Below are 24734 nucleotides of genomic sequence, written 5' to 3'. Positions count from 1 at the left end.
GAAATAAATGCCCTCTCTGAGGAACGAACTCAGGACCTTCAGATTATGAGACTGACGCGCTGCCTACTGCGCTAAGAAGGCTGCACACAAGCATCTCTAAACAAGACTATAGACCAGGAAGATAATCCAGGTGCGAGGCTTAAGGATTTTCCTGACTGAGACTTTATGCTGCAGTGTCAAGTGGGTTGACTTGGCAGACACTTACATTCAGGGTTTCCATGCATACAGTAAAACTTGGCATACAAGGGGATGTAGCTCAGTGGTAGAGCGCATGCTTTGCATGTATGAGGCCCCGGGTTCAATCCCCGGCATCTCCAGACTTTTGCCATGCTTATCTTGGATTTTGGCAGAAAACTAGGCTGGCTGTCAGTATTAAGGAAGAGATATGTCATGCAACTGGGATACGAACCCCACTTAAACTGTGAGACGTGTGCCTTGGAAAACCCCATGAAATGGGGCTATCTCATTTTTGATGCTTATAGAACCAAAGAATCTTACTTGTTTAAGCCATCAAAGTGATGATTAATCTTGGCAATCTTAATACATTTAGGATAGAAATCGGTGGCAGCCATCTTGGTCATTGGTAAGGGTTCTTCCTCTAAACCAGAGACTCTCTACAGTAGCTTCAAGAAAAACTGAATATGTTGCCTTTACTCTACTGATTTTTCCATTCTCTTTCCTTTCAAAAATGAACCCAAAATGCATGTTCTTGAAGCTGGGTGCGTGGTAATGACTCCCATAACTTTCTGTCATTTTTCTCACGGTTAAAGGCTTCCATCCATTTGCCACCAATGCTTCCTAAGGTCTTTGTATCAAAGTTCCTTTCCTTTCTGTAAAATTCATCATTGCGGCGCCCCTGCTTTTCACCAAGCCAAGACGGAACATCCACTTTGGTGTGAAATCCTCCTTTGAGGTGATAAGACGTAACTCACAGTGTGCTCTCAGAAGTGGTAGCTTTGAGAGGGAGCCGCGATTAATATTGATGATTTTCATCTGTCTGCTCCTGGTCCCCACCCCCCACAACCTTTCTTGAGCGAGAGGTAATTTCAGTGCTATGAGCTTCTGCTACCCCTCCTTCGATAGCTCAGTTGGTAGAGTGGAGGACTGTAGCATTAATTCGGGCATCCTTAGGTCGCTGGTTCAAATCCGGCTCGAAGGATTTTGTGGTTTCATTTCCATGTCTTTTGCTGTTAATCAACAATACCTTCCGTTGATTATGAAAAAGTCCCCGAGCTTCGATAAATACTGGAAAAGAAGCGTACTCTATCTGCTTTCAAAGGGAATTGATGACATAGTCATCGCTAGGGGAGGCGTGAAGAACAGTAAAGGAAACCTGCTGATCAAAACTGCTACCAAAGCATTGCATTAGTACATGTATGCCCTTGGCAGACTTCCAATTGCATTGCACCACGGTAGCTGCTTGGCAGCCAATCACACTGTGACTTGCCTTCAATTTGAGTGTCCACCGATGGGCAAGAGGGCATAGCCAATGGAATCATCCCCCGAAAGGCTGAGCAAGCTGGAAAGTAGACCAACAGTTTACACATTTGGGGAAATCCTGAGAAGTTTTGCATTCCAAACTGAGCAAATAAAAGCCCTGCCGGAGAATCGAACCCTGATTGCACTAAGTATATGCTCCATGAAGACAGCCCTCACGTAAGGCGTGGGCAATTTCATCCCTGACACTTTACATTCTAGTCTCAAATCGAGACTTTGCAGTCCGTGGGCTCCAGAGTCTCCTTGCATCCAGCAAAACTTTAGAGGGCAGTGGAGGGGATGTAGCTCAGTGGTAGAGCGCATGCTTCGCATGTATGAGGCCCCGGGTTCAATCCCCGGCATCTCCAGGAGTCGCTGTTCTGTATCTCGGCTTTTTCCAGAAGGCTAGCCTGCCACCTTGTGGAAAGTTGAGGTTTCTCAGGCAGTTGGGGGGTCAGAACCCCACTTAAATAGGTTGCATTGAAAAATATTGTTTGAAATAGGCATAGTTTCCACTTTTCAAGAAAATCTGAGAATTTTGCTTGCCAAAAGGAGGAAATAAATGCCCTCTCTGAGGAACGAACTCAGGACCTTCAGATTATGAGACTGACGCGCTGCCTACTGCGCTAAGAAGGCTGCACACAAGCATCTCTAAACAAGACTATAGACCAGGAAGATAATCCAGGTGCGAGGCTTAAGGATTTTCCTGACTGAGACTTTATGCTGCGGTGTCAAGTGGGTTGACTTGGCAGACACTTACATTCAGGGTTTCCATGCATACAGTAAAACTTGGCATACAAGGGGATGTAGCTCAGTGGTAGAGCGCATGCTTTGCATGTATGAGGCCCCGGGTTCAATCCCCGGCATCTCCAGACTTTTGCCATGCTTATCTTGGATTTTGGCAGAAAACTAGGCTGGCTGTCAGTATTAAGGAAGAGATATGTCATGCAACTGGGATACGAACCCCACTTAAACTGTGAGACGTGTGCCTTGGAAAACCCCATGAAATGGGGCTATCTCATTTTTGATGCTTATAGAACCAAAGAATCTTACTTGTTTAAGCCATCAAAGTGATGATTAATCTTGGCAATCTTAATACATTTAGGATAGAAATCTGTGGCAGCCATCTTGGTCATTGGTAAGGGTTCTTCCTCTAAACCAGAGACTCTCTACAGTAGCTTCAAGAAAAACTGAATATGTTGCCTTTACTCTACTGATTTGTCCATTCTCTTTCCTTTCAAAAATGAACCCAAAATGCATGTTCTTGAAGCTGGGTGCGTGGTAATGACTCCCATAACTTTCTGTCATTTTTCTCACGGTTAAAGGCTTCCATCCATTTGCCACCAATGCTTCCTAAGGTCTTTGTATCAAAGTTCCTTTCCTTTCTGTAAAATTCATCATTGCGGCGCCCCTGCTTTTCACCAAGCCAAGACGGAACATCCACTTTGGTGTGAAATCCTCCTTTGAGGTGATAAGACGTAACTCACAGTGTGCTCTCAGAAGTGGTAGCTTTGAGAGGGAGCCGCGATTAATATTGATGATTTTCATCTGTCTGCTCCTGGTCCCTACCCCCCACAACCTTTCTTGAGCGAGAGGTAATTTCAGTGCTATGAGCTTCTGCTACCCCTCCTTCGATAGCTCAGTTGGTAGAGCGGAGGACTGTAGCATTAATTCGGGCATCCTTAGGTCGCTGGTTCAAATCCGGCTCGAAGGATTTTGTGGTTTCATTTCCATGTCTTTTGCTGTTAATCAACAATACCTTCCGTTGATTATGAAAAAGTCCCCGAGCTTCGATAAATACTGGAAAAGAAGCGTACTCTATCTGCTTTCAAAGGGAATTGATGACATAGTCATCGCTAGGGGAGGCGTGAAGAACAGTAAAGGAAACCTGCTGATCAAAACTGCTACCAAAGCATTGCATTAGTACATGTATGCCCTTGGCAGACTTCCAATTGCATTGCACCACGGTAGCTGCTTGGCAGCCAATCACACTGTGACTTGCCTTCAATTTGAGTGTCCACCGATGGGCAAGAGGGCATAGCCAATGGAATCATCCCCCGAAAGGCTGAGCAAGCTGGAAAGTAGACCAACAGTTTACACATTTGGGGAAATCCTGAGAAGTTTTGCATTCCAAACTGAGCAAATAAAAGCCCTGCCGGAGAATCGAACCCTGATTGCACTAAGTATATGCTCCATGAAGACAGCCCTCACGTAAGGCGTGGGCAATTTCATCCCTGACACTTTACATTCTAGTCTCAAATCGAGACTTTGCAGTCCGTGGGCTCCAGAGTCTCCTTGCATCCAGCAAAACTTTAGAGGGCAGTGGAGGGGATGTAGCTCAGTGGTAGAGCGCATGCTTCGCATGTATGAGGCCCCGGGTTCAATCCCCGGCATCTCCAGGAGTCGCTGTTCTGTATCTCGGCTTTTTCCAGAAGGCTAGCCTGCCACCTTGTGGAAAGTTGAGGTTTCTCAGGCAGTTGGGGGGTCAGAACCCCACTTAAATAGGTTGCATTGAAAAATATTGTTTGAAATAGGCATAGTTTCCACTTTTCAAGAAAATCTGAGAATTTTGCTTGCCAAAAGGAGGAAATAAATGCCCTCTCTGAGGAACGAACTCAGGACCTTCAGATTATGAGACTGACGCGCTGCCTACTGCGCTAAGAAGGCTGCACACAAGCATCTCTAAACAAGACTATAGACCAGGAAGATAATCCAGGTGCGAGGCTTAAGGATTTTCCTGACTGAGACTTTATGCTGCAGTGTCAAGTGGGTTGACTTGGCAGACACTTACATTCAGGGTTTCCATGCATACAGTAAAACTTGGCATACAAGGGGATGTAGCTCAGTGGTAGAGCGCATGCTTTGCATGTATGAGGCCCCGGGTTCAATCCCCGGCATCTCCAGACTTTTGCCATGCTTATCTTGGATTTTGGCAGAAAACTAGGCTGGCTGTCAGTATTAAGGAAGAGATATGTCATGCAACTGGGATACGAACCCCACTTAAACTGTGAGACGTGTGCCTTGGAAAACCCCATGAAATGGGGCTATCTCATTTTTGATGCTTATAGAACCAAAGAATCTTACTTGTTTAAGCCATCAAAGTGATGATTAATCTTGGCAATCTTAATACATTTAGGATAGAAATCGGTGGCAGCCATCTTGGTCATTGGTAAGGGTTCTTCCTCTAAACCAGAGACTCTCTACAGTAGCTTCAAGAAAAACTGAATATGTTGCCTTTACTCTACTGATTTTTCCATTCTCTTTCCTTTCAAAAATGAACCCAAAATGCATGTTCTTGAAGCTGGGTGCGTGGTAATGACTCCCATAACTTTCTGTCATTTTTCTCACGGTTAAAGGCTTCCATCCATTTGCCACCAATGCTTCCTAAGGTCTTTGTATCAAAGTTCCTTTCCTTTCTGTAAAATTCATCATTGCGGCGCCCCTGCTTTTCACCAAGCCAAGACGGAACATCCACTTTGGTGTGAAATCCTCCTTTGAGGTGATAAGACGTAACTCACAGTGTGCTCTCAGAAGTGGTAGCTTTGAGAGGGAGCCGCGATTAATATTGATGATTTTCATCTGTCTGCTCCTGGTCCCCACCCCCCACAACCTTTCTTGAGCGAGAGGTAATTTCAGTGCTATGAGCTTCTGCTACCCCTCCTTCGATAGCTCAGTTGGTAGAGCGGAGGACTGTAGCATTAATTCGGGCATCCTTAGGTCGCTGGTTCAAATCCGGCTCGAAGGATTTTGTGGTTTCATTTCCATGTCTTTTGCTGTTAATCAACAATACCTTCCGTTGATTATGAAAAAGTCCCCGAGCTTCGATAAATACTGGAAAAGAAGCGTACTCTATCTGCTTTCAAAGGGAATTGATGACATAGTCATCGCTAGGGGAGGCGTGAAGAACAGTAAAGGAAACCTGCTGATCAAAACTGCTACCAAAGCATTGCATTAGTACATGTATGCCCTTGGCAGACTTCCAATTGCATTGCACCACGGTAGCTGCTTGGCAGCCAATCACACTGTGACTTGCCTTCAATTTGAGTGTCCACCGATGGGCAAGAGGGCATAGCCAATGGAATCATCCCCCGAAAGGCTGAGCAAGCTGGAAAGTAGACCAACAGTTTACACATTTGGGGAAATCCTGAGAAGTTTTGCATTCCAAACTGAGCAAATAAAAGCCCTGCCGGAGAATCGAACCCTGATTGCACTAAGTATATGCTCCATGAAGACAGCCCTCACGTAAGGCGTGGGCAATTTCATCCCTGACACTTTACATTCTAGTCTCAAATCGAGACTTTGCAGTCCGTGGGCTCCAGAGTCTCCTTGCATCCAGCAAAACTTTAGAGGGCAGTGGAGGGGATGTAGCTCAGTGGTAGAGCGCATGCTTCGCATGTATGAGGCCCCGGGTTCAATCCCCGGCATCTCCAGGAGTCGCTGTTCTGTATCTCGGCTTTTTCCAGAAGGCTAGCCTGCCACCTTGTGGAAAGTTGAGGTTTCTCAGGCAGTTGGGGGGTCAGAACCCCACTTAAATAGGTTGCATTGAAAAATATTGTTTGAAATAGGCATAGTTTCCACTTTTCAAGAAAATCTGAGAATTTTGCTTGCCAAAAGGAGGAAATAAATGCCCTCTCTGAGGAACGAACTCAGGACCTTCAGATTATGAGACTGACGCGCTGCCTACTGCGCTAAGAAGGCTGCACACAAGCATCTCTAAACAAGACTATAGACCAGGAAGATAATCCAGGTGCGAGGCTTAAGGATTTTCCTGACTGAGACTTTATGCTGCAGTGTCAAGTGGGTTGACTTGGCAGACACTTACATTCAGGGTTTCCATGCATACAGTAAAACTTGGCATACAAGGGGATGTAGCTCAGTGGTAGAGCGCATGCTTTGCATGTATGAGGCCCCGGGTTCAATCCCCGGCATCTCCAGACTTTTGCCATGCTTATCTTGGATTTTGGCAGAAAACTAGGCTGGCTGTCAGTATTAAGGAAGAGATATGTCATGCAACTGGGATACGAACCCCACTTAAACTGTGAGACGTGTGCCTTGGAAAACCCCATGAAATGGGGCTATCTCATTTTTGATGCTTATAGAACCAAAGAATCTTACTTGTTTAAGCCATCAAAGTGATGATTAATCTTGGCAATCTTAATACATTTAGGATAGAAATCTGTGGCAGCCATCTTGGTCATTGGTAAGGGTTCTTCCTCTAAACCAGAGACTCTCTACAGTAGCTTCAAGAAAAACTGAATATGTTGCCTTTACTCTACTGATTTGTCCATTCTCTTTCCTTTCAAAAATGAACCCAAAATGCATGTTCTTGAAGCTGGGTGCGTGGTAATGACTCCCATAACTTTCTGTCATTTTTCTCACGGTTAAAGGCTTCCATCCATTTGCCACCAATGCTTCCTAAGGTCTTTGTATCAAAGTTCCTTTCCTTTCTGTAAAATTCATCATTGCGGCGCCCCTGCTTTTCACCAAGCCAAGACGGAACATCCACTTTGGTGTGAAATCCTCCTTTGAGGTGATAAGACGTAACTCACAGTGTGCTCTCAGAAGTGGTAGCTTTGAGAGGGAGCCGCGATTAATATTGATGATTTTCATCTGTCTGCTCCTGGTCCCCACCCCCCACAACCTTTCTTGAGCGAGAGGTAATTTCAGTGCTATGAGCTTCTGCTACCCCTCCTTCGATAGCTCAGTTGGTAGAGCGGAGGACTGTAGCATTAATTCGGGCATCCTTAGGTCGCTGGTTCAAATCCGGCTCGAAGGATTTTGTGGTTTCATTTCCATGTCTTTTGCTGTTAATCAACAATACCTTCCGTTGATTATGAAAAAGTCCCCGAGCTTCGATAAATACTGGAAAAGAAGCGTACTCTATCTGCTTTCAAAGGGAATTGATGACATAGTCATCGCTAGGGGAGGCGTGAAGAACAGTAAAGGAAACCTGCTGATCAAAACTGCTACCAAAGCATTGCATTAGTACATGTATGCCCTTGGCAGACTTCCAATTGCATTGCACCACGGTAGCTGCTTGGCAGCCAATCACACTGTGACTTGCCTTCAATTTGAGTGTCCACCGATGGGCAAGAGGGCATAGCCAATGGAATCATCCCCCGAAAGGCTGAGCAAGCTGGAAAGTAGACCAACAGTTTACACATTTGGGGAAATCCTGAGAAGTTTTGCATTCCAAACTGAGCAAATAAAAGCCCTGCCGGAGAATCGAACCCTGATTGCACTAAGTATATGCTCCATGAAGACAGCCCTCACGTAAGGCGTGGGCAATTTCATCCCTGACACTTTACATTCTAGTCTCAAATCGAGACTTTGCAGTCCGTGGGCTCCAGAGTCTCCTTGCATCCAGCAAAACTTTAGAGGGCAGTGGAGGGGATGTAGCTCAGTGGTAGAGCGCATGCTTCGCATGTATGAGGCCCCGGGTTCAATCCCCGGCATCTCCAGGAGTCGCTGTTCTGTATCTCGGCTTTTTCCAGAAGGCTAGCCTGCCACCTTGTGGAAAGTTGAGGTTTCTCAGGCAGTTGGGGGGTCAGAACCCCACTTAAATAGGTTGCATTGAAAAATATTGTTTGAAATAGGCATAGTTTCCACTTTTCAAGAAAATCTGAGAATTTTGCTTGCCAAAAGGAGGAAATAAATGCCCTCTCTGAGGAACGAACTCAGGACCTTCAGATTATGAGACTGACGCGCTGCCTACTGCGCTAAGAAGGCTGCACACAAGCATCTCTAAACAAGACTATAGACCAGGAAGATAATCCAGGTGCGAGGCTTAAGGATTTTCCTGACTGAGACTTTATGCTGCAGTGTCAAGTGGGTTGACTTGGCAGACACTTACATTCAGGGTTTCCATGCATACAGTAAAACTTGGCATACAAGGGGATGTAGCTCAGTGGTAGAGCGCATGCTTTGCATGTATGAGGCCCCGGGTTCAATCCCCGGCATCTCCAGACTTTTGCCATGCTTATCTTGGATTTTGGCAGAAAACTAGGCTGGCTGTCAGTATTAAGGAAGAGATATGTCATGCAACTGGGATACGAACCCCACTTAAACTGTGAGACGTGTGCCTTGGAAAACCCCATGAAATGGGGCTATCTCATTTTTGATGCTTATAGAACCAAAGAATCTTACTTGTTTAAGCCATCAAAGTGATGATTAATCTTGGCAATCTTAATACATTTAGGATAGAAATCTGTGGCAGCCATCTTGGTCATTGGTAAGGGTTCTTCCTCTAAACCAGAGACTCTCTACAGTAGCTTCAAGAAAAACTGAATATGTTGCCTTTACTCTACTGATTTGTCCATTCTCTTTCCTTTCAAAAATGAACCCAAAATGCATGTTCTTGAAGCTGGGTGCGTGGTAATGACTCCCATAACTTTCTGTCATTTTTCTCACGGTTAAAGGCTTCCATCCATTTGCCACCAATGCTTCCTAAGGTCTTTGTATCAAAGTTACTTTCCTTTCTGTAAAATTCATCATTGCGGCGCCCCTGCTTTTCACCAAGCCAAGACGGAACATCCACTTTGGTGTGAAATCCTCCTTTGAGGTGATAAGACGTAACTCACAGTGTGCTCTCAGAAGTGGTAGCTTTGAGAGGGAGCCGCGATTAATATTGATGATTTTCATCTGTCTGCTCCTGGTCCCCACCCCCCACAACCTTTCTTGAGCGAGAGGTAATTTCAGTGCTATGAGCTTCTGCTACCCCTCCTTCGATAGCTCAGTTGGTAGAGCGGAGGACTGTAGCATTAATTCGGGCATCCTTAGGTCGCTGGTTCAAATCCGGCTCGAAGGATTTTGTGGTTTCATTTCCATGTCTTTTGCTGTTAATCAACAATACCTTCCGTTGATTATGAAAAAGTCCCCGAGCTTCGATAAATACTGGAAAAGAAGCGTACTCTATCTGCTTTCAAAGGGAATTGATGACATAGTCATCGCTAGGGGAGGCGTGAAGAACAGTAAAGGAAACCTGCTGATCAAAACTGCTACCAAAGCATTGCATTAGTACATGTATGCCCTTGGCAGACTTCCAATTGCATTGCACCACGGTAGCTGCTTGGCAGCCAATCACACTGTGACTTGCCTTCAATTTGAGTGTCCACCGATGGGCAAGAGGGCATAGCCAATGGAATCATCCCCCGAAAGGCTGAGCAAGCTGGAAAGTAGACCAACAGTTTACACATTTGGGGAAATCCTGAGAAGTTTTGCATTCCAAACTGAGCAAATAAAAGCCCTGCCGGAGAATCGAACCCTGATTGCACTAAGTATATGCTCCATGAAGACAGCCCTCACGTAAGGCGTGGGCAATTTCATCCCTGACACTTTACATTCTAGTCTCAAATCGAGACTTTGCAGTCCGTGGGCTCCAGAGTCTCCTTGCATCCAGCAAAACTTTAGAGGGCAGTGGAGGGGATGTAGCTCAGTGGTAGAGCGCATGCTTCGCATGTATGAGGCCCCGGGTTCAATCCCCGGCATCTCCAGGAGTCGCTGTTCTGTATCTCGGCTTTTTCCAGAAGGCTAGCCTGCCACCTTGTGGAAAGTTGAGGTTTCTCAGGCAGTTGGGGGGTCAGAACCCCACTTAAATAGGTTGCATTGAAAAATATTGTTTGAAATAGGCATAGTTTCCACTTTTCAAGAAAATCTGAGAATTTTGCTTGCCAAAAGGAGGAAATAAATGCCCTCTCTGAGGAACGAACTCAGGACCTTCAGATTATGAGACTGACGCGCTGCCTACTGCGCTAAGAAGGCTGCACACAAGCATCTCTAAACAAGACTATAGACCAGGAAGATAATCCAGGTGCGAGGCTTAAGGATTTTCCTGACTGAGACTTTATGCTGCAGTGTCAAGTGGGTTTACTTGGCAGACACTTACATTCAGGGTTTCCATGCATACAGTAAAACTTGGCATACAAGGGGATGTAGCTCAGTGGTAGAGCGCATGCTTTGCATGTATGAGGCCCCGGGTTCAATCCCCGGCATCTCCAGACTTTTGCCATGCTTATCTTGGATTTTGGCAGAAAACTAGGCTGGCTGTCAGTATTAAGGAAGAGATATGTCATGCAACTGGGATACGAACCCCACTTAAACTGTGAGACGTGTGCCTTGGAAAACCCCATGAAATGGGGCTATCTCATTTTTGATGCTTATAGAACCAAAGAATCTTACTTGTTTAAGCCATCAAAGTGATGATTAATCTTGGCAATCTTAATACATTTAGGATAGAAATCTGTGGCAGCCATCTTGGTCATTGGTAAGGGTTCTTCCTCTAAACCAGAGACTCTCTACAGTAGCTTCAAGAAAAACTGAATATGTTGCCTTTACTCTACTGATTTGTCCATTCTCTTTCCTTTCAAAAATGAACCCAAAATGCATGTTCTTGAAGCTGGGTGCGTGGTAATGACTCCCATAACTTTCTGTCATTTTTCTCACGGTTAAAGGCTTCCATCCATTTGCCACCAATGCTTCCTAAGGTCTTTGTATCAAAGTTCCTTTCCTTTCTGTAAAATTCATCATTGCGGCGCCCCTGCTTTTCACCAAGCCAAGACGGAACATCCACTTTGGTGTGAAATCCTCCTTTGAGGTGATAAGACGTAACTCACAGTGTGCTCTCAGAAGTGGTAGCTTTGAGAGGGAGCCGCGATTAATATTGATGATTTTCATCTGTCTGCTCCTGGTCCCCACCCCCCACAACCTTTCTTGAGCGAGAGGTAATTTCAGTGCTATGAGCTTCTGCTACCCCTCCTTCGATAGCTCAGTTGGTAGAGCGGAGGACTGTAGCATTAATTCGGGCATCCTTAGGTCGCTGGTTCAAATCCGGCTCGAAGGATTTTGTGGTTTCATTTCCATGTCTTTTGCTGTTAATCAACAATACCTTCCGTTGATTATGAAAAAGTCCCCGAGCTTCGATAAATACTGGAAAAGAAGCGTACTCTATCTGCTTTCAAAGGGAATTGATGACATAGTCATCGCTAGGGGAGGCGTGAAGAACAGTAAAGGAAACCTGCTGATCAAAACTGCTACCAAAGCATTGCATTAGTACATGTATGCCCTTGGCAGACTTCCAATTGCATTGCACCACGGTAGCTGCTTGGCAGCCAATCACACTGTGACTTGCCTTCAATTTGAGTGTCCACCGATGGGCAAGAGGGCATAGCCAATGGAATCATCCCCCGAAAGGCTGAGCAAGCTGGAAAGTAGACCAACAGTTTACACATTTGGGGAAATCCTGAGAAGTTTTGCATTCCAAACTGAGCAAATAAAAGCCCTGCCGGAGAATCGAACCCTGATTGCACTAAGTATATGCTCCATGAAGACAGCCCTCACGTAAGGCGTGGGCAATTTCATCCCTGACACTTTACATTCTAGTCTCAAATCGAGACTTTGCAGTCCGTGGGCTCCAGAGTCTCCTTGCATCCAGCAAAACTTTAGAGGGCAGTGGAGGGGATGTAGCTCAGTGGTAGAGCGCATGCTTCGCATGTATGAGGCCCCGGGTTCAATCCCCGGCATCTCCAGGAGTCGCTGTTCTGTATCTCGGCTTTTTCCAGAAGGCTAGCCTGCCACCTTGTGGAAAGTTGAGGTTTCTCAGGCAGTTGGGGGGTCAGAACCCCACTTAAATAGGTTGCATTGAAAAATATTGTTTGAAATAGGCATAGTTTCCACTTTTCAAGAAAATCTGAGAATTTTGCTTGCCAAAAGGAGGAAATAAATGCCCTCTCTGAGGAACGAACTCAGGACCTTCAGATTATGAGACTGACGCGCTGCCTACTGCGCTAAGAAGGCTGCACACAAGCATCTCTAAACAAGACTATAGACCAGGAAGATAATCCAGGTGCGAGGCTTAAGGATTTTCCTGACTGAGACTTTATGCTGCAGTGTCAAGTGGGTTGACTTGGCAGACACTTACATTCAGGGTTTCCATGCATACAGTAAAACTTGGCATACAAGGGGATGTAGCTCAGTGGTAGAGCGCATGCTTTGCATGTATGAGGCCCCGGGTTCAATCCCCGGCATCTCCAGACTTTTGCCATGCTTATCTTGGATTTTGGCAGAAAACTAGGCTGGCTGTCAGTATTAAGGAAGAGATATGTCATGCAACTGGGATACGAACCCCACTTAAACTGTGAGACGTGTGCCTTGGAAAACCCCATGAAATGGGGCTATCTCATTTTTGATGCTTATAGAACCAAAGAATCTTACTTGTTTAAGCCATCAAAGTGATGATTAATCTTGGCAATCTTAATACATTTAGGATAGAAATCTGTGGCAGCCATCTTGGTCATTGGTAAGGGTTCTTCCTCTAAACCAGAGACTCTCTACAGTAGCTTCAAGAAAAACTGAATATGTTGCCTTTACTCTACTGATTTGTCCATTCTCTTTCCTTTCAAAAATGAACCCAAAATGCATGTTCTTGAAGCTGGGTGCGTGGTAATGACTCCCATAACTTTCTGTCATTTTTCTCACGGTTAAAGGCTTCCATCCATTTGCCACCAATGCTTCCTAAGGTCTTTGTATCAAAGTTCCTTTCCTTTCTGTAAAATTCATCATTGCGGCGCCCCTGCTTTTCACCAAGCCAAGACGGAACATCCACTTTGGTGTGAAATCCTCCTTTGAGGTGATAAGACGTAACTCACAGTGTGCTCTCAGAAGTGGTAGCTTTGAGAGGGAGCCGCGATTAATATTGATGATTTTCATCTGTCTGCTCCTGGTCCCCACCCCCCACAACCTTTCTTGAGCGAGAGGTAATTTCAGTGCTATGAGCTTCTGCTACCCCTCCTTCGATAGCTCAGTTGGTAGAGCGGAGGACTGTAGCATTAATTCGGGCATCCTTAGGTCGCTGGTTCAAATCCGGCTCGAAGGATTTTGTGGTTTCATTTCCATGTCTTTTGCTGTTAATCAACAATACCTTCCGTTGATTATGAAAAAGTCCCCGAGCTTCGATAAATACTGGAAAAGAAGCGTACTCTATCTGCTTTCAAAGGGAATTGATGACATAGTCATCGCTAGGGGAGGCGTGAAGAACAGTAAAGGAAACCTGCTGATCAAAACTGCTACCAAAGCATTGCATTAGTACATGTATGCCCTTGGCAGACTTCCAATTGCATTGCACCACGGTAGCTGCTTGGCAGCCAATCACACTGTGACTTGCCTTCAATTTGAGTGTCCACCGATGGGCAAGAGGGCATAGCCAATGGAATCATCCCCCGAAAGGCTGAGCAAGCTGGAAAGTAGACCAACAGTTTACACATTTGGGGAAATCCTGAGAAGTTTTGCATTCCAAACTGAGCAAATAAAAGCCCTGCCGGAGAATCGAACCCTGATTGCACTAAGTATATGCTCCATGAAGACAGCCCTCACGTAAGGCGTGGGCAATTTCATCCCTGACACTTTACATTCTAGTCTCAAATCGAGACTTTGCAGTCCGTGGGCTCCAGAGTCTCCTTGCATCCAGCAAAACTTTAGAGGGCAGTGGAGGGGATGTAGCTCAGTGGTAGAGCGCATGCTTCGCATGTATGAGGCCCCGGGTTCAATCCCCGGCATCTCCAGGAGTCGCTGTTCTGTATCTCGGCTTTTTCCAGAAGGCTAGCCTGCCACCTTGTGGAAAGTTGAGGTTTCTCAGGCAGTTGGGGGGTCAGAACCCCACTTAAATAGGTTGCATTGAAAAATATTGTTTGAAATAGGCATAGTTTCCACTTTTCAAGAAAATCTGAGAATTTTGCTTGCCAAAAGGAGGAAATAAATGCCCTCTCTGAGGAACGAACTCAGGACCTTCAGATTATGAGACTGACGCGCTGCCTACTGCGCTAAGAAGGCTGCACACAAGCATCTCTAAACAAGACTATAGACCAGGAAGATAATCCAGGTGCGAGGCTTAAGGATTTTCCTGACTGAGACTTTATGCTGCAGTGTCAAGTGGGTTGACTTGGCAGACACTTACATTCAGGGTTTCCATGCATACAGTAAAACTTGGCATACAAGGGGATGTAGCTCAGTGGTAGAGCGCATGCTTTGCATGTATGAGGCCCCGGGTTCAATCCCCGGCATCTCCAGACTTTTGCCATGCTTATCTTGGATTTTGGCAGAAAACTAGGCTGGCTGTCAGTATTAAGGAAGAGATATGTCATGCAACTGGGATACGAACCCCACTTAAACTGTGAGACGTGTGCCTTGGAAAACCCCATGAAATGGGGCTATCTCATTTTTGATGCTTATAGAACCAAAGAATCTTACTTGTTTAAGCCATCAAAGTGATGATTAATCTTGGCAATCTTAATACATTTAGGATAGAAATCTGTGGCAGCCATCTTGGTCATTGGTAAGGGTTCTTCCTCTAAACCAGAGACTCTCTACAGTAGCTTCAAGAAAAACTGAATATGTTGCCTTTACTCTACTGATTTTTCCATTCTCTTTCCTTTCAAAAATGAACCCAAAATGCATGTTCTTGAAGCTGGGTGCGTGGTAATGACTCCCATAACTTTCTGTCATTTTTCTCACGGTTAAAGGCTTCCATCCATTTGCCACCAATGCTTCCTAAGGTCTTTGTATCAAAGTTCCTTTCCTTTCTGTAAAATTCATCATTGCGGCGCCCCTGCTTTTCACCAAGCCAAGACGGAACATCCACTTTGGTGTGAAATCCTCCTTTGAGGTGATAAGACGTAACTCACAGTGTGCTCTCAGAAGTGGTAGCTTTGAGAGGGAGCCGCGATTAATATTGATGATTTTCATCTGTCTGCTCCTGGTCCCCACCCCCCACAACCTTTCTTGAGCGAGAGGTAATTTCAGTGCTATGAGCTTCTGCTACCCCTCCTTCGATAGCTCAGTTGGTAGAGCGGAGGACTGTAGCATTAATTCGGGCATCCTTAGGTCGCTGGTTCAAATCCGGCTCGAAGGATTTTGTGGTTTCATTTCCATGTCTTTTGCTGTTAATCAACAATACCTTCCGTTGATTATGAAAAAGTCCCCGAGCTTCGATAAATACTGGAAAAGAAGCGTACTCTATCTGCTTTCAAAGGGAATTGATGACATAGTCATCGCTAGGGGAGGCGTGAAGAACAGTAAAGGAAACCTGCTGATCAAAACTGCTACCAAAGCATTGCATTAGTACATGTATGCCCTTGGCAGACTTCCAATTGCATTGCACCACGGTAGCTGCTTGGCAGCCAATCACACTGTGACTTGCCTTCAATTTGAGTGTCCACCGATGGGCAAGAGGGCATAGCCAATGGAATCATCCCCCGAAAGGCTGAGCAAGCTGGAAAGTAGACCAACAGTTTACACATTTGGGGAAATCCTGAGAAGTTTTGCATTCCAAACTGAGCAAATAAAAGCCCTGCCGGAGAATCGAACCCTGATTGCACTAAGTATATGCTCCATGAAGACAGCCCTCACGTAAGGCGTGGGCAATTTCATCCCTGACACTTTACATTCTAGTCTCAAATCGAGACTTTGCAGTCCGTGGGCTCCAGAGTCTCCTTGCATCCAGCAAAACTTTAGAGGGCAGTGGAGGGGATGTAGCTCAGTGGTAGAGCGCATGCTTCGCATGTATGAGGCCCCGGGTTCAATCCCCGGCATCTCCAGGAGTCGCTGTTCTGTATCTCGGCTTTTTCCAGAAGGCTAGCCTGCCACCTTGTGGAAAGTTGAGGTTTCTCAGGCAGTTGGGGGGTCAGAACCCCACTTAAATAGGTTGCATTGAAAAATATTGTTTGAAATAGGCATAGTTTCCACTTTTCAAGAAAATCTGAGAATTTTGCTTGCCAAAAGGAGGAAATAAATGCCCTCTCTGAGGAACGAACTCAGGACCTTCAGATTATGAGACTGACGCGCTGCCTACTGCGCTAAGAAGGCTGCACACAAGCATCTCTAAACAAGACTATAGACCAGGAAGATAATCCAGGTGCGAGGCTTAAGGATTTTCCTGACTGAGACTTTATGCTGCAGTGTCAAGTGGGTTGACTTGGCAGACACTTACATTCAGGGTTTCCATGCATACAGTAAAACTTGGCATACAAGGGGATGTAGCTCAGTGGTAGAGCGCATGCTTTGCATGTATGAGGCCCCGGGTTCAATCCCCGGCATCTCCAGACTTTTGCCATGCTTATCTTGGATTTTGGCAGAAAACTAGGCTGGCTGTCAGTATTAAGGAAGAGATATGTCATGCAACTGGGATACGAACCCCACTTAAACTGTGAGACGTGTGCCTTGGAAAACCCCATGAAATGGGGCTATCTCATTTTTGATGCTTATAGAACCAAAGAATCTTACTTGTTTAAGCCATCAAAGTGATGATTAATCTTGGCAATCTTAATACATTTAGGATAGAAATCTGTGGCAGCCATCTTGGTCATTGGTAAGGGTTCTTCCTCTAAACCAGAGACTCTCTACAGTAGCTTCAAGAAAAACTGAATATGTTGCCTTTACTCTACTGATTTGTCCATTCTCTTTCCTTTCAAAAATGAACCCAAAATGCATGTTCTTGAAGCTGGGTGCGTGGTAATGACTCCCATAACTTTCTGTCATTTTTCTCACGGTTAAAGGCTTCCATCCATTTGCCACCAATGCTTCCTAAGGTCTTTGTATCAAAGTTCCTTTCCTTTCTGTAAAATTCATCATTGCGGCGCCCCTGCTTTTCACCAAGCCAAGACGGAACATCCACTTTGGTGTGAAATCCTCCTTTGAGGTGATAAGACGTAACTCACAGTGTGCTCTCAGAAGTGGTAGCTTTGAGAGGGAGCCGCGATTAATATTGATGATTTTCATCTGTCTGCTCCTGGTCCCCACCCCCCACAACCTTTCTTGAGCGAGAGGTAATTTCAGTGCTATGAGCTTCTGCTACCCCTCCTTCGATAGCTCAGTTGGTAGAGCGGAGGACTGTAGCATTAATTCGGGCATCCTTAGGTCGCTGGTTCAAATCCGGCTCGAAGGATTTTGTGGTTTCATTTCCATGTCTTTTGCTGTTAATCAACAATACCTTCCGTTGATTATGAAAAAGTCCCCGAGCTTCGATAAATACTGGAAAAGAAGCGTACTCTATCTGCTTTCAAAGGGAATTGATGACATAGTCATCGCTAGGGGAGGCGTGAAGAACAGTAAAGGAAACCTGCTGATCAAAACTGCTACCAAAGCATTGCATTAGTACATGTATGCCCTTGGCAGACTTCCAATTGCATTGCACCACGGTAGCTGCTTGGCAGCCAATCACACTGTGACTTGCCTTCAATTTGAGTGTCCACCGATGGGCAAGAGGGCATAGCCAATGGAATCATCCCCCGAAAGGCTGAGCAAGCTGGAAAGTAGACCAACAGTTTACACATTTGGGGAAATCCTGAGAAGTTTTGCATTCCAAACTGAGCAAATAAAAGCCCTGCCGGAGAATCGAACCCTGATTGCACTAAGTATATGCTCCATGAAGACAGCCCTCACGTAAGGCGTGGGCAATTTCATCCCTGACACTTTACATTCTAGTCTCAAATCGAGACTTTGCAGTCCGTGGGCTCCAGAGTCTCCTTGCATCCAGCAAAACTTTAGAGGGCAGTGGAGGGGATGTAGCTCAGTGGTAGAGCGCATGCTTCGCATGTATGAGGCCCCGGGTTCAATCCCCGGCATCTCCAGGAGTCGCTGTTCTGTATCTCGGCTTTTTCCAGAAGGCTAGCCTGCCACCTTGTGGAAAGTTGAGGTTTCTCAGGCAGTTGGGGGGTCAGAACCCCACTTAAATAGGTTGCATTGAAAAATATTGTTTGAAATAGGCATAGTTTCCACTTTTCAAGAAAATCTGAGAATTTTGCTTGCCAAAAGGAGGAAATAAATGCCCTCTCTGAGGAACGAACTCAGGACCTTCAGATTATGAGACTGACGCGCTGCCTACTGCGCTAAGAAGGCTGCACACAAGCATCTCTAAACAAGACTATAGACCAGGAAGATAATCCAGGTGCGAGGCTTAAGGATTTTCCTGACTGAGACTTTATGCTGCAGTGTCAAGTGGGTTGACTTGGCAGACACTTACATTCAGGGTTTCCATGCATACAGTAAAACTTGGCATACAAGGGGATGTAGCTCAGTGGTAGAGCGCATGCTTTGCATGTATGAGGCCCCGGGTTCAATCCCCGGCATCTCCAGACTTTTGCCATGCTTATCTTGGATTTTGGCAGAAAACTAGGCTGGCTGTCAGTATTAAGGAAGAGATATGTCATGCAACTGGGATACGAACCCCACTTAAACTGTGAGACGTGTGCCTTGGAAAACCCCATGAAATGGGGCTATCTCATTTTTGATGCTTATAGAACCAAAGAATCTTACTTGTTTAAGCCATCAAAGTGATGATTAATCTTGGCAATCTTAATACATTTAGGATAGAAATCTGTGGCAGCCATCTTGGTCATTGGTAAGGGTTCTTCCTCTAAACCAGAGACTCTCTACAGTAGCTTCAAGAAAAACTGAATATGTTGCCTTTACTCTACTGATTTGTCCATTCTCTTTCCTTTCAAAAATGAACCCAAAATGCATGTTCTTGAAGCTGGGTGCGTGGTAATGACTCCCATAACTTTCTGTCATTTTTCTCACGGTTAAAGGCTTCCATCCATTTGCCACCAATGCTTCCTAAGGTCTTTGTATCAAAGTTCCTTTCCTTTCTGTAAAATTCATCATTGCGGCGCCCCTGCTTTTCACCAAGCCAAGACGGAACATCCACTTTGGTGTGAAATCCTCCTTTGAGGTGATAAGACGTAACTCACAGTGTGCTCTCAGAAGTGGTAGCTTTGAGAGGGAGCCGCGATTAATATTGATGATTTTCATCTGTCTGCTCCTGGTCCCCACCCCCCACAACCTTTCTTGAGCGAGAGGTAATTTCAGTGCTATGAGCTTCTGCTACCCCTCCTTCGATAGCTCAGTTGGTAGAGCGGAGGACTGTAGCATTAATTCGGGCATCCTTAGGTCGCTGGTTCAAATCCGGCTCGAAGGATTTTGTGGTTTCATTTCCATGTCTTTTGCTGTTAATCAACAATACCTTCCGTTGATTATGAAAAAGTCCCCGAGCTTCGATAAATACTGGAAAAGAAGCGTACTCTATCTGCTTTCAAAGGGAATTGATGACATAGTCATCGCTAGGGGAGGCGTGAAGAACAGTAAAGGAAACCTGCTGATCAAAACTGCTACCAAAGCATTGCATTAGTACATGTATGCCCTTGGCAGACTTCCAATTGCATTGCACCACGGTAGCTGCTTGGCAGCCAATCACACTGTGACTTGCCTTCAATTTGAGTGTCCACCGATGGGCAAGAGGGCATAGCCAATGGAATCATCCCCCGAAAGGCTGAGCAAGCTGGAAAGTAGACCAACAGTTTACACATTTGGGGAAATCCTGAGAAGTTTTGCATTCCAAACTGAGCAAATAAAAGCCCTGCCGGAGAATCGAACCCTGATTGCACTAAGTATATGCTCCATGAAGACAGCCCTCACGTAAGGCGTGGGCAATTTCATCCCTGACACTTTACATTCTAGTCTCAAATCGAGACTTTGCAGTCCGTGGGCTCCAGAGTCTCCTTGCATCCAGCAAAACTTTAGAGGGCAGTGGAGGGGATGTAGCTCAGTGGTAGAGCGCATGCTTCGCATGTATGAGGCCCCGGGTTCAATCCCCGGCATCTCCAGGAGTCGCTGTTCTGTATCTCGGCTTTTTCCAGAAGGCTAGCCTGCCACCTTGTGGAAAGTTGAGGTTTCTCAGGCAGTTGGGGGGTCAGAACCCCACTTAAATAGGTTGCATTGAAAAATATTGTTTGAAATAGGCATAGTTTCCACTTTTCAAGAAAATCTGAGAATTTTGCTTGCCAAAAGGAGGAAATAAATGCCCTCTCTGAGGAACGAACTCAGGACCTTCAGATTATGAGACTGACGCGCTGCCTACTGCGCTAAGAAGGCTGCACACAAGCATCTCTAAACAAGACTATAGACCAGGAAGATAATCCAGGTGCGAGGCTTAAGGATTTTCCTGACTGAGACTTTATGCTGCAGTGTCAAGTGGGTTGACTTGGCAGACACTTACATTCAGGGTTTCCATGCATACAGTAAAACTTGGCATACAAGGGGATGTAGCTCAGTGGTAGAGCGCATGCTTTGCATGTATGAGGCCCCGGGTTCAATCCCCGGCATCTCCAGACTTTTGCCATGCTTATCTTGGATTTTGGCAGAAAACTAGGCTGGCTGTCAGTATTAAGGAAGAGATATGTCATGCAACTGGGATACGAACCCCACTTAAACTGTGAGACGTGTGCCTTGGAAAACCCCATGAAATGGGGCTATCTCATTTTTGATGCTTATAGAACCAAAGAATCTTACTTGTTTAAGCCATCAAAGTGATGATTAATCTTGGCAATCTTAATACATTTAGGATAGAAATCTGTGGCAGCCATCTTGGTCATTGGTAAGGGTTCTTCCTCTAAACCAGAGACTCTCTACAGTAGCTTCAAGAAAAACTGAATATGTTGCCTTTACTCTACTGATTTGTCCATTCTCTTTCCTTTCAAAAATGAACCCAAAATGCATGTTCTTGAAGCTGGGTGCGTGGTAATGACTCCCATAACTTTCTGTCATTTTTCTCACGGTTAAAGGCTTCCATCCATTTGCCACCAATGCTTCCTAAGGTCTTTGTATCAAAGTTCCTTTCCTTTCTGTAAAATTCATCATTGCGGCGCCCCTGCTTTTCACCAAGCCAAGACGGAACATCCACTTTGGTGTGAAATCCTCCTTTGAGGTGATAAGACGTAACTCACAGTGTGCTCTCAGAAGTGGTAGCTTTGAGAGGGAGCCGCGATTAATATTGATGATTTTCATCTGTCTGCTCCTGGTCCCCACCCCCCACAACCTTTCTTGAGCGAGAGGTAATTTCAGTGCTATGAGCTTCTGCTACCCCTCCTTCGATAGCTCAGTTGGTAGAGCGGAGGACTGTAGCATTAATTCGGGCATCCTTAGGTCGCTGGTTCAAATCCGGCTCGAAGGATTTTGTGGTTTCATTTCCATGTCTTTTGCTGTTAATCAACAATACCTTCCGTTGATTATGAAAAAGTCCCCGAGCTTCGATAAATACTGGAAAAGAAGCGTACTCTATCTGCTTTCAAAGGGAATTGATGACATAGTCATCGCTAGGGGAGGCGTGAAGAACAGTAAAGGAAACCTGCTGATCAAAACTGCTACCAAAGCATTGCATTAGTACATGTATGCCCTTGGCAGACTTCCAATTGCATTGCACCACGGTAGCTGCTTGGCAGCCAATCACACTGTGACTTGCCTTCAATTTGAGTGTCCACCGATGGGCAAGAGGGCATAGCCAATGGAATCATCCCCCGAAAGGCTGAGCAAGCTGGAAAGTAGACCAACAGTTTACACATTTGGGGAAATCCTGAGAAGTTTTGCATTCCAAACTGAGCAAATAAAAGCCCTGCCGGAGAATCGAACCCTGATTGCACTAAGTATATGCTCCATGAAGACAGCCCTCACGTAAGGCGTGGGCAATTTCATCCCTGACACTTTACATTCTAGTCTCAAATCGAGACTTTGCAGTCCGTGGGCTCCAGAGTCTCCTTGCATCCAGCAAAACTTTAGAGGGCAGTGGAGGGGATGTAGCTCAGTGGTAGAGCGCATGCTTCGCATGTATGAGGCCCCGGGTTCAATCCCCGGCATCTCCAGGAGTCGCTGTTCTGTATCTCGGCTTTTTCCAGAAGGCTAGCCTGCCACCTTGTGGAAAGTTGAGGTTTCTCAGGCAGTTGGGGGGTCAGAACCCCACTTAAATAGGTTGCATTGAAAAATATTGTTTGAAATAGGCATAGTTTCCACTTTTCAAGAAAATCTGAGAATTTTGCTTGCCAAAAGGAGGAAATAAATGCCCTCTCTGAGGAACGAACTCAGGACCTTCAGATTATGAGACTGACGCGCTGCCTACTGCGCTAAGAAGGCTGCACACAAGCATCTCTAAACAAGACTATAGACCAGGAAGATAATCCAGGTGCGAGGCTTAAGGATTTTCCTGACTGAGACTTTATGCTGCAGTGTCAAGTGGGTTGACTTGGCAGACACTTACATTCAGGGTTTCCATGCATACAGTAAAACTTGGCATACAAGGGGATGTAGCTCAGTGGTAGAGCGCATGCTTTGCATGTATGAGGCCCCGGGTTCAATCCCCGGCATCTCCAGACTTTTGCCATGCTTATCTTGGATTTTGGCAGAAAACTAGGCTGGCTGTCAGTATTAAGGAAGAGATATGTCATGCAACTGGGATACGAACCCCACTTAAACTGTGAGACGTGTGCCTTGGAAAACCCCATGAAATGGGGCTATCTCATTTTTGATGCTTATAGAACCAAAGAATCTTACTTGTTTAAGCCATCAAAGTGATGATTAATCTTGGCAATCTTAATACATTTAGGATAGAAATCTGTGGCAGCCATCTTGGTCATTGGTAAGGGTTCTTCCTCTAAACCAGAGACTCTCTACAGTAGCTTCAAGAAAAACTGAATATGTTGCCTTTACTCTACTGATTTTTCCATTCTCTTTCCTTTCAAAAATGAACCCAAAATGCATGTTCTTGAAGCTGGGTGCGTGGTAATGACTCCCATAACTTTCTGTCATTTTTCTCACGGTTAAAGGCTTCCATCCATTTGCCACCAATGCTTCCTAAGGTCTTTGTATCAAAGTTCCTTTCCTTTCTGTAAAATTCATCATTGCGGCGCCCCTGCTTTTCACCAAGCCAAGACGGAACATCCACTTTGGTGTGAAATCCTCCTTTGAGGTGATAAGACGTAACTCACAGTGTGCTCTCAGAAGTGGTAGCTTTGAGAGGGAGCCGCGATTAATATTGATGATTTTCATCTGTCTGCTCCTGGTCCCCACCCCCCACAACCTTTCTTGAGCGAGAGGTAATTTCAGTGCTATGAGCTTCTGCTACCCCTCCTTCGATAGCTCAGTTGGTAGAGCGGAGGACTGTAGCATTAATTCGGGCATCCTTAGGTCGCTGGTTCAAATCCGGCTCGAAGGATTTTGTGGTTTCATTTCCATGTCTTTTGCTGTTAATCAACAATACCTTCCGTTGATTATGAAAAAGTCCCCGAGCTTCGATAAATACTGGAAAAGAAGCGTACTCTATCTGCTTTCAAAGGGAATTGATGACATAGTCATCGCTAGGGGAGGCGTGAAGAACAGTAAAGGAAACCTGCTGATCAAAACTGCTACCAAAGCATTGCATTAGTACATGTATGCCCTTGGCAGACTTCCAATTGCATTGCACCACGGTAGCTGCTTGGCAGCCAATCACACTGTGACTTGCCTTCAATTTGAGTGTCCACCGATGGGCAAGAGGGCATAGCCAATGGAATCATCCCCCGAAAGGCTGAGCAAGCTGGAAAGTAGACCAACAGTTTACACATTTGGGGAAATCCTGAGAAGTTTTGCATTCCAAACTGAGCAAATAAAAGCCCTGCCGGAGAATCGAACCCTGATTGCACTAAGTATATGCTCCATGAAGACAGCCCTCACGTAAGGCGTGGGCAATTTCATCCCTGACACTTTACATTCTAGTCTCAAATCGAGACTTTGCAGTCCGTGGGCTCCAGAGTCTCCTTGCATCCAGCAAAACTTTAGAGGGCAGTGGAGGGGATGTAGCTCAGTGGTAGAGCGCATGCTTCGCATGTATGAGGCCCCGGGTTCAATCCCCGGCATCTCCAGGAGTCGCTGTTCTGTATCTCGGCTTTTTCCAGAAGGCTAGCCTGCCACCTTGTGGAAAGTTGAGGTTTCTCAGGCAGTTGGGGGGTCAGAACCCCACTTAAATAGGTTGCATTGAAAAATATTGTTTGAAATAGGCATAGTTTCCACTTTTCAAGAAAATCTGAGAATTTTGCTTGCCAAAAGGAGGAAATAAATGCCCTCTCTGAGGAACGAACTCAGGACCTTCAGATTATGAGACTGACGCGCTGCCTACTGCGCTAAGAAGGCTGCACACAAGCATCTCTAAACAAGACTATAGACCAGGAAGATAATCCAGGTGCGAGGCTTAAGGATTTTCCTGACTGAGACTTTATGCTGCAGTGTCAAGTGGGTTGACTTGGCAGACACTTACATTCAGGGTTTCCATGCATACAGTAAAACTTGGCATACAAGGGGATGTAGCTCAGTGGTAGAGCGCATGCTTTGCATGTATGAGGCCCCGGGTTCAATCCCCGGCATCTCCAGACTTTTGCCATGCTTATCTTGGATTTTGGCAGAAAACTAGGCTG

At 45.6% G+C, this 24734-nt stretch overlaps 50 non-coding genes across 50 annotated transcripts; 37 read left to right on the top strand and 13 right to left on the bottom strand.

The window, feature by feature from the left end:
- Positions 1 to 8: 8 nt before the first annotated feature.
- TRNAM-CAU (transfer RNA methionine (anticodon CAU)) lies at positions 9 to 81 on the bottom strand. Its single transcript has one exon. It is a non-coding gene; the product is annotated as a tRNA-Met (tRNA).
- A 164-nt stretch (positions 82 to 245) lies between these two features.
- TRNAA-UGC (transfer RNA alanine (anticodon UGC)) lies at positions 246 to 317 on the top strand. The gene has a single exon. It is a non-coding gene; the product is annotated as a tRNA-Ala (tRNA).
- A 756-nt stretch (positions 318 to 1073) lies between these two features.
- TRNAY-GUA (transfer RNA tyrosine (anticodon GUA)) lies at positions 1074 to 1159 on the top strand. The gene is given in 2 exon segments: positions 1074 to 1110; positions 1124 to 1159. It is a non-coding gene; the product is annotated as a tRNA-Tyr (tRNA).
- A 613-nt stretch (positions 1160 to 1772) lies between these two features.
- On the top strand, positions 1773 to 1844 carry TRNAA-CGC (transfer RNA alanine (anticodon CGC)). Its single transcript has one exon. It is a non-coding gene; the product is annotated as a tRNA-Ala (tRNA).
- A 195-nt stretch (positions 1845 to 2039) lies between these two features.
- On the bottom strand, positions 2040 to 2112 carry TRNAM-CAU (transfer RNA methionine (anticodon CAU)). Its single transcript has one exon. It is a non-coding gene; the product is annotated as a tRNA-Met (tRNA).
- A 164-nt stretch (positions 2113 to 2276) lies between these two features.
- Positions 2277 to 2348, top strand: TRNAA-UGC (transfer RNA alanine (anticodon UGC)). The gene has a single exon. It is a non-coding gene; the product is annotated as a tRNA-Ala (tRNA).
- Positions 2349 to 3104: 756 nt separating this feature from the next.
- TRNAY-GUA (transfer RNA tyrosine (anticodon GUA)) lies at positions 3105 to 3190 on the top strand. The gene is given in 2 exon segments: positions 3105 to 3141; positions 3155 to 3190. It is a non-coding gene; the product is annotated as a tRNA-Tyr (tRNA).
- A 613-nt stretch (positions 3191 to 3803) lies between these two features.
- On the top strand, positions 3804 to 3875 carry TRNAA-CGC (transfer RNA alanine (anticodon CGC)). Its single transcript has one exon. It is a non-coding gene; the product is annotated as a tRNA-Ala (tRNA).
- A 195-nt stretch (positions 3876 to 4070) lies between these two features.
- TRNAM-CAU (transfer RNA methionine (anticodon CAU)) lies at positions 4071 to 4143 on the bottom strand. The gene has a single exon. It is a non-coding gene; the product is annotated as a tRNA-Met (tRNA).
- Positions 4144 to 4307: 164 nt separating this feature from the next.
- TRNAA-UGC (transfer RNA alanine (anticodon UGC)) lies at positions 4308 to 4379 on the top strand. The gene has a single exon. It is a non-coding gene; the product is annotated as a tRNA-Ala (tRNA).
- A 756-nt stretch (positions 4380 to 5135) lies between these two features.
- Positions 5136 to 5221, top strand: TRNAY-GUA (transfer RNA tyrosine (anticodon GUA)). Its single transcript is given in 2 exon segments — positions 5136 to 5172; positions 5186 to 5221. It is a non-coding gene; the product is annotated as a tRNA-Tyr (tRNA).
- A 613-nt stretch (positions 5222 to 5834) lies between these two features.
- Positions 5835 to 5906, top strand: TRNAA-CGC (transfer RNA alanine (anticodon CGC)). The gene has a single exon. It is a non-coding gene; the product is annotated as a tRNA-Ala (tRNA).
- A 195-nt stretch (positions 5907 to 6101) lies between these two features.
- On the bottom strand, positions 6102 to 6174 carry TRNAM-CAU (transfer RNA methionine (anticodon CAU)). Its single transcript has one exon. It is a non-coding gene; the product is annotated as a tRNA-Met (tRNA).
- A 164-nt stretch (positions 6175 to 6338) lies between these two features.
- On the top strand, positions 6339 to 6410 carry TRNAA-UGC (transfer RNA alanine (anticodon UGC)). Its single transcript has one exon. It is a non-coding gene; the product is annotated as a tRNA-Ala (tRNA).
- Positions 6411 to 7166: 756 nt separating this feature from the next.
- Positions 7167 to 7252, top strand: TRNAY-GUA (transfer RNA tyrosine (anticodon GUA)). The gene is given in 2 exon segments: positions 7167 to 7203; positions 7217 to 7252. It is a non-coding gene; the product is annotated as a tRNA-Tyr (tRNA).
- A 613-nt stretch (positions 7253 to 7865) lies between these two features.
- Positions 7866 to 7937, top strand: TRNAA-CGC (transfer RNA alanine (anticodon CGC)). The gene has a single exon. It is a non-coding gene; the product is annotated as a tRNA-Ala (tRNA).
- Positions 7938 to 8132: 195 nt separating this feature from the next.
- TRNAM-CAU (transfer RNA methionine (anticodon CAU)) lies at positions 8133 to 8205 on the bottom strand. The gene has a single exon. It is a non-coding gene; the product is annotated as a tRNA-Met (tRNA).
- Positions 8206 to 8369: 164 nt separating this feature from the next.
- TRNAA-UGC (transfer RNA alanine (anticodon UGC)) lies at positions 8370 to 8441 on the top strand. The gene has a single exon. It is a non-coding gene; the product is annotated as a tRNA-Ala (tRNA).
- Positions 8442 to 9197: 756 nt separating this feature from the next.
- On the top strand, positions 9198 to 9283 carry TRNAY-GUA (transfer RNA tyrosine (anticodon GUA)). Its single transcript is given in 2 exon segments — positions 9198 to 9234; positions 9248 to 9283. It is a non-coding gene; the product is annotated as a tRNA-Tyr (tRNA).
- Positions 9284 to 9896: 613 nt separating this feature from the next.
- Positions 9897 to 9968, top strand: TRNAA-CGC (transfer RNA alanine (anticodon CGC)). The gene has a single exon. It is a non-coding gene; the product is annotated as a tRNA-Ala (tRNA).
- Positions 9969 to 10163: 195 nt separating this feature from the next.
- Positions 10164 to 10236, bottom strand: TRNAM-CAU (transfer RNA methionine (anticodon CAU)). Its single transcript has one exon. It is a non-coding gene; the product is annotated as a tRNA-Met (tRNA).
- A 164-nt stretch (positions 10237 to 10400) lies between these two features.
- On the top strand, positions 10401 to 10472 carry TRNAA-UGC (transfer RNA alanine (anticodon UGC)). The gene has a single exon. It is a non-coding gene; the product is annotated as a tRNA-Ala (tRNA).
- Positions 10473 to 11228: 756 nt separating this feature from the next.
- On the top strand, positions 11229 to 11314 carry TRNAY-GUA (transfer RNA tyrosine (anticodon GUA)). The gene is given in 2 exon segments: positions 11229 to 11265; positions 11279 to 11314. It is a non-coding gene; the product is annotated as a tRNA-Tyr (tRNA).
- Positions 11315 to 11927: 613 nt separating this feature from the next.
- Positions 11928 to 11999, top strand: TRNAA-CGC (transfer RNA alanine (anticodon CGC)). Its single transcript has one exon. It is a non-coding gene; the product is annotated as a tRNA-Ala (tRNA).
- Positions 12000 to 12194: 195 nt separating this feature from the next.
- On the bottom strand, positions 12195 to 12267 carry TRNAM-CAU (transfer RNA methionine (anticodon CAU)). The gene has a single exon. It is a non-coding gene; the product is annotated as a tRNA-Met (tRNA).
- A 164-nt stretch (positions 12268 to 12431) lies between these two features.
- On the top strand, positions 12432 to 12503 carry TRNAA-UGC (transfer RNA alanine (anticodon UGC)). The gene has a single exon. It is a non-coding gene; the product is annotated as a tRNA-Ala (tRNA).
- A 756-nt stretch (positions 12504 to 13259) lies between these two features.
- On the top strand, positions 13260 to 13345 carry TRNAY-GUA (transfer RNA tyrosine (anticodon GUA)). Its single transcript is given in 2 exon segments — positions 13260 to 13296; positions 13310 to 13345. It is a non-coding gene; the product is annotated as a tRNA-Tyr (tRNA).
- A 613-nt stretch (positions 13346 to 13958) lies between these two features.
- Positions 13959 to 14030, top strand: TRNAA-CGC (transfer RNA alanine (anticodon CGC)). The gene has a single exon. It is a non-coding gene; the product is annotated as a tRNA-Ala (tRNA).
- Positions 14031 to 14225: 195 nt separating this feature from the next.
- Positions 14226 to 14298, bottom strand: TRNAM-CAU (transfer RNA methionine (anticodon CAU)). Its single transcript has one exon. It is a non-coding gene; the product is annotated as a tRNA-Met (tRNA).
- A 164-nt stretch (positions 14299 to 14462) lies between these two features.
- Positions 14463 to 14534, top strand: TRNAA-UGC (transfer RNA alanine (anticodon UGC)). The gene has a single exon. It is a non-coding gene; the product is annotated as a tRNA-Ala (tRNA).
- Positions 14535 to 15290: 756 nt separating this feature from the next.
- TRNAY-GUA (transfer RNA tyrosine (anticodon GUA)) lies at positions 15291 to 15376 on the top strand. The gene is given in 2 exon segments: positions 15291 to 15327; positions 15341 to 15376. It is a non-coding gene; the product is annotated as a tRNA-Tyr (tRNA).
- Positions 15377 to 15989: 613 nt separating this feature from the next.
- On the top strand, positions 15990 to 16061 carry TRNAA-CGC (transfer RNA alanine (anticodon CGC)). The gene has a single exon. It is a non-coding gene; the product is annotated as a tRNA-Ala (tRNA).
- Positions 16062 to 16256: 195 nt separating this feature from the next.
- Positions 16257 to 16329, bottom strand: TRNAM-CAU (transfer RNA methionine (anticodon CAU)). The gene has a single exon. It is a non-coding gene; the product is annotated as a tRNA-Met (tRNA).
- A 164-nt stretch (positions 16330 to 16493) lies between these two features.
- TRNAA-UGC (transfer RNA alanine (anticodon UGC)) lies at positions 16494 to 16565 on the top strand. Its single transcript has one exon. It is a non-coding gene; the product is annotated as a tRNA-Ala (tRNA).
- A 756-nt stretch (positions 16566 to 17321) lies between these two features.
- TRNAY-GUA (transfer RNA tyrosine (anticodon GUA)) lies at positions 17322 to 17407 on the top strand. The gene is given in 2 exon segments: positions 17322 to 17358; positions 17372 to 17407. It is a non-coding gene; the product is annotated as a tRNA-Tyr (tRNA).
- Positions 17408 to 18020: 613 nt separating this feature from the next.
- Positions 18021 to 18092, top strand: TRNAA-CGC (transfer RNA alanine (anticodon CGC)). Its single transcript has one exon. It is a non-coding gene; the product is annotated as a tRNA-Ala (tRNA).
- A 195-nt stretch (positions 18093 to 18287) lies between these two features.
- TRNAM-CAU (transfer RNA methionine (anticodon CAU)) lies at positions 18288 to 18360 on the bottom strand. Its single transcript has one exon. It is a non-coding gene; the product is annotated as a tRNA-Met (tRNA).
- A 164-nt stretch (positions 18361 to 18524) lies between these two features.
- On the top strand, positions 18525 to 18596 carry TRNAA-UGC (transfer RNA alanine (anticodon UGC)). Its single transcript has one exon. It is a non-coding gene; the product is annotated as a tRNA-Ala (tRNA).
- Positions 18597 to 19352: 756 nt separating this feature from the next.
- Positions 19353 to 19438, top strand: TRNAY-GUA (transfer RNA tyrosine (anticodon GUA)). The gene is given in 2 exon segments: positions 19353 to 19389; positions 19403 to 19438. It is a non-coding gene; the product is annotated as a tRNA-Tyr (tRNA).
- Positions 19439 to 20051: 613 nt separating this feature from the next.
- Positions 20052 to 20123, top strand: TRNAA-CGC (transfer RNA alanine (anticodon CGC)). Its single transcript has one exon. It is a non-coding gene; the product is annotated as a tRNA-Ala (tRNA).
- A 195-nt stretch (positions 20124 to 20318) lies between these two features.
- TRNAM-CAU (transfer RNA methionine (anticodon CAU)) lies at positions 20319 to 20391 on the bottom strand. Its single transcript has one exon. It is a non-coding gene; the product is annotated as a tRNA-Met (tRNA).
- Positions 20392 to 20555: 164 nt separating this feature from the next.
- TRNAA-UGC (transfer RNA alanine (anticodon UGC)) lies at positions 20556 to 20627 on the top strand. The gene has a single exon. It is a non-coding gene; the product is annotated as a tRNA-Ala (tRNA).
- Positions 20628 to 21383: 756 nt separating this feature from the next.
- TRNAY-GUA (transfer RNA tyrosine (anticodon GUA)) lies at positions 21384 to 21469 on the top strand. The gene is given in 2 exon segments: positions 21384 to 21420; positions 21434 to 21469. It is a non-coding gene; the product is annotated as a tRNA-Tyr (tRNA).
- Positions 21470 to 22082: 613 nt separating this feature from the next.
- Positions 22083 to 22154, top strand: TRNAA-CGC (transfer RNA alanine (anticodon CGC)). Its single transcript has one exon. It is a non-coding gene; the product is annotated as a tRNA-Ala (tRNA).
- Positions 22155 to 22349: 195 nt separating this feature from the next.
- TRNAM-CAU (transfer RNA methionine (anticodon CAU)) lies at positions 22350 to 22422 on the bottom strand. The gene has a single exon. It is a non-coding gene; the product is annotated as a tRNA-Met (tRNA).
- Positions 22423 to 22586: 164 nt separating this feature from the next.
- On the top strand, positions 22587 to 22658 carry TRNAA-UGC (transfer RNA alanine (anticodon UGC)). Its single transcript has one exon. It is a non-coding gene; the product is annotated as a tRNA-Ala (tRNA).
- Positions 22659 to 23414: 756 nt separating this feature from the next.
- Positions 23415 to 23500, top strand: TRNAY-GUA (transfer RNA tyrosine (anticodon GUA)). Its single transcript is given in 2 exon segments — positions 23415 to 23451; positions 23465 to 23500. It is a non-coding gene; the product is annotated as a tRNA-Tyr (tRNA).
- Positions 23501 to 24113: 613 nt separating this feature from the next.
- On the top strand, positions 24114 to 24185 carry TRNAA-CGC (transfer RNA alanine (anticodon CGC)). Its single transcript has one exon. It is a non-coding gene; the product is annotated as a tRNA-Ala (tRNA).
- Positions 24186 to 24380: 195 nt separating this feature from the next.
- Positions 24381 to 24453, bottom strand: TRNAM-CAU (transfer RNA methionine (anticodon CAU)). Its single transcript has one exon. It is a non-coding gene; the product is annotated as a tRNA-Met (tRNA).
- A 164-nt stretch (positions 24454 to 24617) lies between these two features.
- TRNAA-UGC (transfer RNA alanine (anticodon UGC)) lies at positions 24618 to 24689 on the top strand. The gene has a single exon. It is a non-coding gene; the product is annotated as a tRNA-Ala (tRNA).
- Positions 24690 to 24734: the final 45 nt, after the last annotated feature.

This window comes from Lissotriton helveticus, chromosome 1_2, assembly GCF_964261635.1.
Source record: "Lissotriton helveticus chromosome 1_2, aLisHel1.1, whole genome shotgun sequence".
Taxonomy (NCBI): domain Eukaryota; kingdom Metazoa; phylum Chordata; class Amphibia; order Caudata; family Salamandridae; genus Lissotriton; species Lissotriton helveticus.
Note: the sequence above shows the minus strand (reverse complement) of the source record. Positions and strands in the feature narration are given on the sequence as shown.